At 40.0% G+C, this 7883-nt stretch overlaps 1 pseudogene; it reads left to right on the top strand.

Annotated features, from left to right (window-relative positions):
- Nucleotides 1–5370: 5370 nt before the first annotated feature.
- LOC129674152 (60S ribosomal protein L21-like) lies at nt 5371–7266 on the top strand (annotated as a pseudogene).
- The last annotated feature ends 617 nt before the right edge of the window (nt 7267–7883 follow it).

Below are 7883 nucleotides of genomic sequence, written 5' to 3'. Positions count from 1 at the left end.
CCCCTGTGCTGATGATGTCTTCAATTCCTCATTGGCAGAGAGACCTTTACCTTTTTTTTTATTTAACTTTTATTAATTACACTTTATTCATTTTGTATCCCCCCATAAGCCCCTCCCGCTTCCCCTCCCGGCCCCACCCTCCTTTCTGCATGCATGCCACTCCCCAAGTCCACTGATTAGGGAGGTTCTCCTCTTCTTTCTGATCTTAGTCTATCAGTTCTCATCAGAAGTGGCTGCATTGTCAGGGTTCTAGGTTATTATTGAGTGTCTATTTTCCGTGTCAGGCTTTGCCATTCATTTTAAGGATAATACTTAAAAATAGTTTTATTTCTATTAAAACTCATTAATTGTACTTAATCCATGGTACTATACTAGTAAATACCAATATAGGTCTAAATACTTTACAAATGACAGAAGAAAAGGCAATTGAATAAATTGTCTGATCATACTACAAAGAGTGGGAGGTGGGATCTGAAACTAAGTGTTTTAAGAATCCAAAGAAAGGGAGATGGAAAGATGCTTATTGCTCCTCCAGAGGATCCACGTTCAGCTAGGACCCCCATCCGGTGGCTCACCGCCACCTGTGCCGCTCCTCCAGGGGAGTGCTATACTACCCTTTGGCTTCCTTAGAGACCTGTGCTCATGCCTATGTCTATGTGCATGGCTGTGCATATGTGCACACTCATGCATGTGTGTGTGCGTGCAGACACACACGTACACAATTAAACATGATAGAAAATATTTTTAAAACCCAAAGAAATAATTCCTACAAATCTTCTAACTCTAATCATGCTCAAAGGAAAGCATGCAGTTCACATCCATTTCACATTTCCCCTTAAAATTTTTGTGTGGCACTATATTTTTCACACATAAAATTTCCATGAGACTAAATTGAGAACCTATACAGCTTTGATTTCTCATTAATAGTTTATCAGGAAAGAAATAATTGTATTATCTCTTTCCCCATTACTGTTTTTGGACAAGCCAGATATTCTGAAACCATTCTCTGTTGCCTGGCCTTAAAAATATAGACTTCAATAAGGTTATCATAAAAATCTACAGTGGAATTAATCATTATTACATCATATACAGAAGACTATTTTTGGGTATATGTTTCTTATGCAAAGTCTGACTTAGAAACAGAACATAGAAAAGAAAAGCAATTGCTTTTAAATCATACCAACTTTCTTGGTGAATTGTTTTAAATACAAGAAGGTAGAATTATGTTTAAGTGTCTCTATCTCCAGTAAAATTTAAGTTATTATAGTAATTTAGTGATAATAGCACATTGAAAATGTGTACTTACATGAAAGGTGTACTGTATTGTCATTTTACTGTGACAAAATACCAAAGAAAAATAGCTTAAGGATGGAAATATTTATTTTGCCCATGGTTTCAGAAGTTTCAGCCAAGGTTAGGATAACTTTATCACTTTGTGCCTGAAGCAAGGCAAGATGCCTAAGGCCAAAAGACTCTGCTAATTCTCCTACAGGAGAGCACAGAGAACCCAACTTTTAAAGGACATCTGGACAGTAAGAACTCATCAGCCTTCTTTAGAAGAATCACCACACAATGTTTCAGTGTATTTTAGTGTCTAGACAAGTGAGACAGAGTCAGGCAGCTTGAGGATAGAAGAGGACGGAGCAGGAAGAGTTTTTTTCCTAGTTCTTTCTACATCTCATTTATTGACAATTGTCTGCTGGCTTTGCCCTGTAACATCATAGAGACACTTGATTTTCTTTGTTGTTGTTGTTTTGTTTTTGTTTTTTAATTCCTAGACCCTGAGGAAATGAAGTGACTGAAATTTCAAGTATTCACATAATTATATTTGGCTCATACAATATTTTCTTTTAACGTTTTAGTAACCATAAGGTTTTCTGCTTATGATAAGCAAAATCTCCCCAACTGAGAATTTTTAAAATCCAATTGGCCATCTTGCATGGTTTGTGATGGATTTTCTAAATTGTTTGAGGCATTTGAATTGTTTTCTCCTTTCCTTGTTTGCCTAAGGGCAGCCTTCCATTCATAGCAGATCTTTCCTCTGTCTTTACCATCCCTGCACACTCAGCACACCTAGACCTTTTAGCATTATCTCCTTTCAGTATGTACAAAAACACCTGTCTTTTCCGAGGTATGAATTCAACAGTGTGAACAGAACTACCTGGTCGAGAAAAGCTGGTAACCTGTGGTCCTCATTCAATGCCTCACCAGCCTTGTTCCATGTTTCCACTTTCATAGGAAGTTTTTCTCAATTGCCTACCAAATGAGCTATTTAAACATGAATCTGGGTACTCCTTATAGGAGAGCTTAAGGAATACTCAGCATCAGGACATATGCATGAGGCCTGTACACACCTGGAGAGGCCAGGTGAGGGTTTCAGGCACCCTATCCTGTCACTCTCTTTTTGAGATTGGGTGTCTCACTGAACCTGAAAGGAGTGGGAGCCAGGGATTCTCTACCTCTGACAGCTCTGTATTTACAGGCCTACCTTTTCATATGGGTGCTGGGATTCAGTCTCAGGGCCTCATACTTGGGGAGAACACACTCTTAGTCATTGAACCATTTTTTTTTAACCCCACAACGTACTGCCTTTTAACCAGCAGTACAGAAATGTCTCAATGCGCTGTGATGCCAGAGGCCACCCAGGGATCTAGATGTATGTGCTTGCCCTGGTAGTCAATGTAAACTACTGGAGACTTTTTTCCCAAAGTGAAAATTATTTCTCTCTGGATAAATTCATAGCCGATTGGCTTCAAATGGAAGATCCATGACAATCCCACTCTTGTCTATCTGACCCTTATGCCATTTCTGTCCTACATTTCTGTCCTAAAGAGCAGACAGAGAAACCATGTTTATTGAACACTTATTACAGAACACCATTATGCCAGCTCTGTGGGTATTTTTGTTTTGTTTTATTTTGTTTGTAAATCTCAGTTACTACAAAAATCCCCAAGGAACTGTTTATTCTTCAGAATAAAAGAGGGAAAATGGAGCTTAAATCAGCTGCTTAGCAAATGACACAGGTCCTCTGCCTTTGATATGTAAGCCTTTTTTCAAACACAACTCCAAGTGATTCTCAAATCTCTTCCAGCCTGTGCCCTTTTAATGTTAGTTGACAAAATACCCTGGTTCATCCAGACGAGCGTTTCACTCTTGAAAGCTTCATTCTGGCTTCATTTGTGGGTGATAGCTCAGCATGCCATATTTGAAGCTGTTTATAAGAATGTGCTGTAATTCTTCACCATTCTATTTGTTTCCTTATTTAGTTCCTTCTCTATAGAATATCCTCTCTTCTCTTGTTCCCTGGAATGAAGGCTCAGTTCTCAGGAAAGTGTCCCTATTTCTCTAACATCAGTGGAGATGCTTCTTCCCATGCTTTTTCTCCCTTATATCCCTTTATAATTTTTGAAATGCTTGGCTTGTTCTCCACAAGAAAACAAATTCTTTAATTTTGGATTATACCTTATGTATCTACATATATACAGGTACAATTTCCCAAGCTTATTAAACATTTGCTAAATAATTTGATCAATGAAATAGCAAAGTTTGACAGCTCTAGCATCTTCGGCAATTACAATTTAAAAATAAAAAAGAAGCAATGTCTTTCAAAAGGAGCAAGCTCATAGCAGCTGGCTCTGACTACACGGAGGCTGCCTTAACCTGCACAGTCACTCAGTGGTCACACCTCAGTTGGCCTACTTTTTTAAGTGGTTCCCTGTTTGGGATCTGAAATCCTGTTCTCAGGTCTCACGATGGTGTCCTGTTTCTAACAGATGCATCAGGCTCCAATATCTTCCTGTATCTTCCTCTTCCATGGTTAACAGTCAAGCTACCTGGGCTTGAAGTCTAGAAGCTCAGGATCTCCTAGCTGAGTGACTATGGGAAATCCCCTTGGGTTTCCTAAGAAACCATTCCTTCATTTCAAAATTAGCAAGTTAAGAATGTCTGGTTCAAGAGCTCATGTTTTGTGGTGTGGTAAGCATAAAGACATAACACACAATTTGTCAGTGTTCCTTGTTGGATTCATACTGTTAGTATTTCTTTCATTATGTCCCTGTTCTCCTATCAGACTGTGGAAGGCTTGTTCTTTTGAATGTTTATTCTTTTCATTTTTATCCCTCCAGGCTCATTTTAATTTTAGATATCAATATACATTGAGTTGCTTAGTTAAGCTTGATACACTGTGAATTACTCCGTCTACCTCACACTCCTCTGTGCTCCTCATCTCTCTTCCGCCAGCACTAACGCTATGCCAAGGAAGCTGTTTAAACTTCTGTTTAACTGACATCAAATTAACTGACTGCCTTTGTATCGTTCCTCTAGAAGTCAGAGCCTCAGGCAGAGATTAAACTGCTGACACCAGGGACATGTAAGCCCAGGGTAATGAAGATGCAGAGAAAGGGAGAAGGTGGGCAATAAAAGACATGGAGTCGTTATGGTGATGGCCACCCCTTCACACAGAGTTCAGGAGAGATAAGGACAATTCCCTGGGCAGACATGTTTACTCAGCACAAAGGGCTTTCTCCTAAAAGGTTAAAAAAGAAGCTTACCTTGTTGTCCAGGGAAAGAAGAGAAGAGGAGACTCCTGACAGATCCCTCTCATTACTCATTTCCTGTGATTCATGAGACAAGGTTTTCTTTCTGCTGCTTTTTAATGGCCTCACCTGGCCCTCTGGGAACCACTTAGGAAGCCACATCTCATGCCTGATATAGGCCAGTTCACTGAAACCCAATGTGAGAACATGACTTAGTACCTGGAAATGCCACGAGAGAGGAAAAGAATGCCATCCTGGAAATCTGAGAAGATGCTCAGGATTTGTGTCCATTATCCTGACTGTCTAGGCCTCCAAGTCAAAGGCTTGAAGCCTGTGACCACAAAGCTATGTGTTACACAGATTCCCTAGACTTCTCTCACCACATGTATCAGCCATATTTGTTCTTAAAGGTGATGCTGTCATTCTTACTACAAGTACAATGTAATTAAACACCAAATAAGCCAATAAAATGTGAGCTGGAAAGTATTTGGGGAAGAAAATACCAATAAGAATTTTTTGGGAAAGTGCTGCTGATGCAGGCTTGAAGAGGGACAACTGTAAAGTATTTTCTAGAGGTAATGCTGAAAATCCACAAAGATCAGCTCTATTGTTTGTATCCATATTTTTGCATTCATACTCTAACTAAATGTAAAAAAAAACATTATGAGTTTATGTAAATGAGTTATTGCTTGCATGTATGCCTGTGGAGCATGTGCATGCAGTACTCGTGGCAGGCAGAAGAGGGCGTGAGACCCACTGGGCCTAGAGTTACAGACAGTTGTGGACCACTGGGTTCCCAGTATTGAACCCAGGCCCTCTGGAAAAGCCCTGGCTCATGACATTGCTCAATCCTTCTTACTCTACTCAGGAACCGCAGATAAAGCGTGACTTTCTGATGGTGCAAGAACAGTGTGGAAGTCCAGACTTCATCATTGAAAGTATTGGTTACTCCACATGTATTCATTTATACTCAATTTTAAAGAATCAGATCCACATCTGTATCATGTTTTAAATTCCTTCCTTTAGACAGTTGATGGCATTTTCTGGGTGAACTTCCGACATTCCTAGGAGACCTGGTCTCACAGCAAATCTCCAGATCTTCTGCCTTTCTTCCTTCTCTTTCACCGTGATCTCTGAGCCTAAGGTGCAGGAGCTGTGTTATGGATGGATCCGTCAGGGATGGCCTCTATGATTTTCCATTTGATAACCTGTGCTTTTCACAGTAGTCTCCATCCACCACAAAGACAGGCTTCCTAGATGAGGGGTGAGGACTGCACGTAGCTGTGGGTATGAAGATAAATATTAAGAGTATAGTTAGGGGTTTTTATAGGCTACTAAAGTTTAAGTTGTATGTTCCTCTCCAAGATCCTTAACTTCAACATCCCTGGGCATTTATTTGGCTTTGTTTCCAATAGGAGACATTATTTCCTCTTTGTTGAGCAGATCTAAGTCTAGTTAGAAAGCTGTGGGTTGCTGGAGGACACCAACAGACAAACATGTTAACATGAAAGAGGGAATGCTCACAAGGCCCTCACTCAGCCCCAGACAAAGAACTACAGGAAACTAAGAAATGTTGAAAGCAGGAAGAATAGTCTTCTCCAAGGAAGAGCACAGCTATTAGTCATTCAGTACCAAATCATCAGCCCTGAATCCATATACACATGTATCCTTATACATACTGAGCAGTTTGTACTTACTTATTTAGGAATACACACATACACACACCACCACCACCACCAGCAGCAGCAGCACCAGCAGCAACAACCACAACAATTAATAAAAAAGCAGAACATGAATTTGAAAGAGGAAATTTCATGGAAGGGTAAGGGTAAAGAAGGGTATATGTGAGAATTTTGAGGGAAGCAAAGGAAGGGGGAAATGATATCATTATAGTATAATATCAAAAAATTTATAAAAATTTCTTCCATTAACAGTTGTTGGGGGTGGGATATTCACCCACATGTCTGTACATGTGTGGAAGTCTGAGGTCAACCTTATCAGTTCTCCACTTTAGCGGATTTTAGAGAGTGCTGTTTACTTATTTTTTATTTTCTATTGAAAATAATTTTTATAAAATGTATTGATCAGTTTCCCTTCCCTCTTTCCTACCAGGTTTTCCCACCTCCACACTCATTCAACTCTACACCTTCTTTTTCTGTCTTTAGAAAGAACAGACAACCAAACAACCAAACATCCAAACAAACAACAGCTTCTGGCCGCAGCAGCCAGAAGCAGTACCTGCAGAGTAAGCAAACACAAAGGGAAAGAGGAGGGGCACTCGCTCTATGTTCTCCAGACCTTTTAGGGAGCATGGAGCTGTTCCTTTGGCCACATACATGTAAATCTAAAAAAAAAAAAAAATGGTGACGTTGTAGACATCAAGGGAATGGGCAGTGTTCAAAAAGGAATGCCCCATAAGTGTTACCACTGCAAAACCAAAGGAGTCTACAACGCCAGCCAGCATGCCCTGGGCATTATTGTGAGCAAGCAGGTTAAAGGCAAGACCCTCAGCAAGAGAATCAACATGCGCATTGAGCACGTCAAGAGCAGGACAGCGTCCTGAAGCAGGTGAAGGAGAACCACCAGAAGAAGAAAGAAGCCAGAGAAGGAAACCTGGTTCAGCTGATGCACCAACCTGCAACCCCAACCCCAGAGAAACACACTTTGTGAGGACTTTGTGAGGAAGGAGCCTGAGCTTCTGGAGCCCATTCCATATGAATTTGTGCCCTAGTGTACAAAAAAGAAGGACTCGGACTGTACAATAAATAAATAGATGATAGATAGATAGATAGATAGATAGATAGATGATAAATAGATAAATGAATGAATGAATGAATGAACGAGTGCATAGAAAAGCAAAAAAATAAAACAAAATAACAACAAAAAGAAAAATCATGAGAAACACATACACTAAATCAGAAACCACAATAAACAAACAAAAGATCGGCAAGGTAATAAATGCCAAAACAAAGTAAAATGAAAGGAAAAATAATCCTCAAAAATATGACTGAGACTGAGTTCATTTTGTGTTTGCCATTTCTTGCTGGGCATGGGCCCTGCCTTTAAGTGTTGTTTTGTTGTTGTTGGTTTTTTTTTTTTTTTTTTTTTTTTTTGCGACAGTGTCTCCTGGAACCCAAGCTGACCTTAAATGTTTTATATCCATGAAATTGCCCTTGAGCTCCTAATACCAAGCCACCACCTCCCAAGTACAGGATTACAGGCATGTGCTGTTATGCCCAGCAATCCACCTTGGTTTGAGAGGGCTCTCTTGGCCTGACTTATGCTGCCTAGTGTGAGCCTGAGATCCACCTGGCTGCATATAAATATGATATAAATTTGAACCACAAC

This window comes from Psammomys obesus, unplaced genomic scaffold (assembly GCF_907164565.1).
Source record: "Psammomys obesus unplaced genomic scaffold, mPsaObe1.curated_primary_1811, whole genome shotgun sequence".
Classification (NCBI taxonomy): Eukaryota; Metazoa; Chordata; class Mammalia; order Rodentia; family Muridae; genus Psammomys; species Psammomys obesus.
Note: the sequence above shows the minus strand (reverse complement) of the source record. Positions and strands in the feature narration are given on the sequence as shown.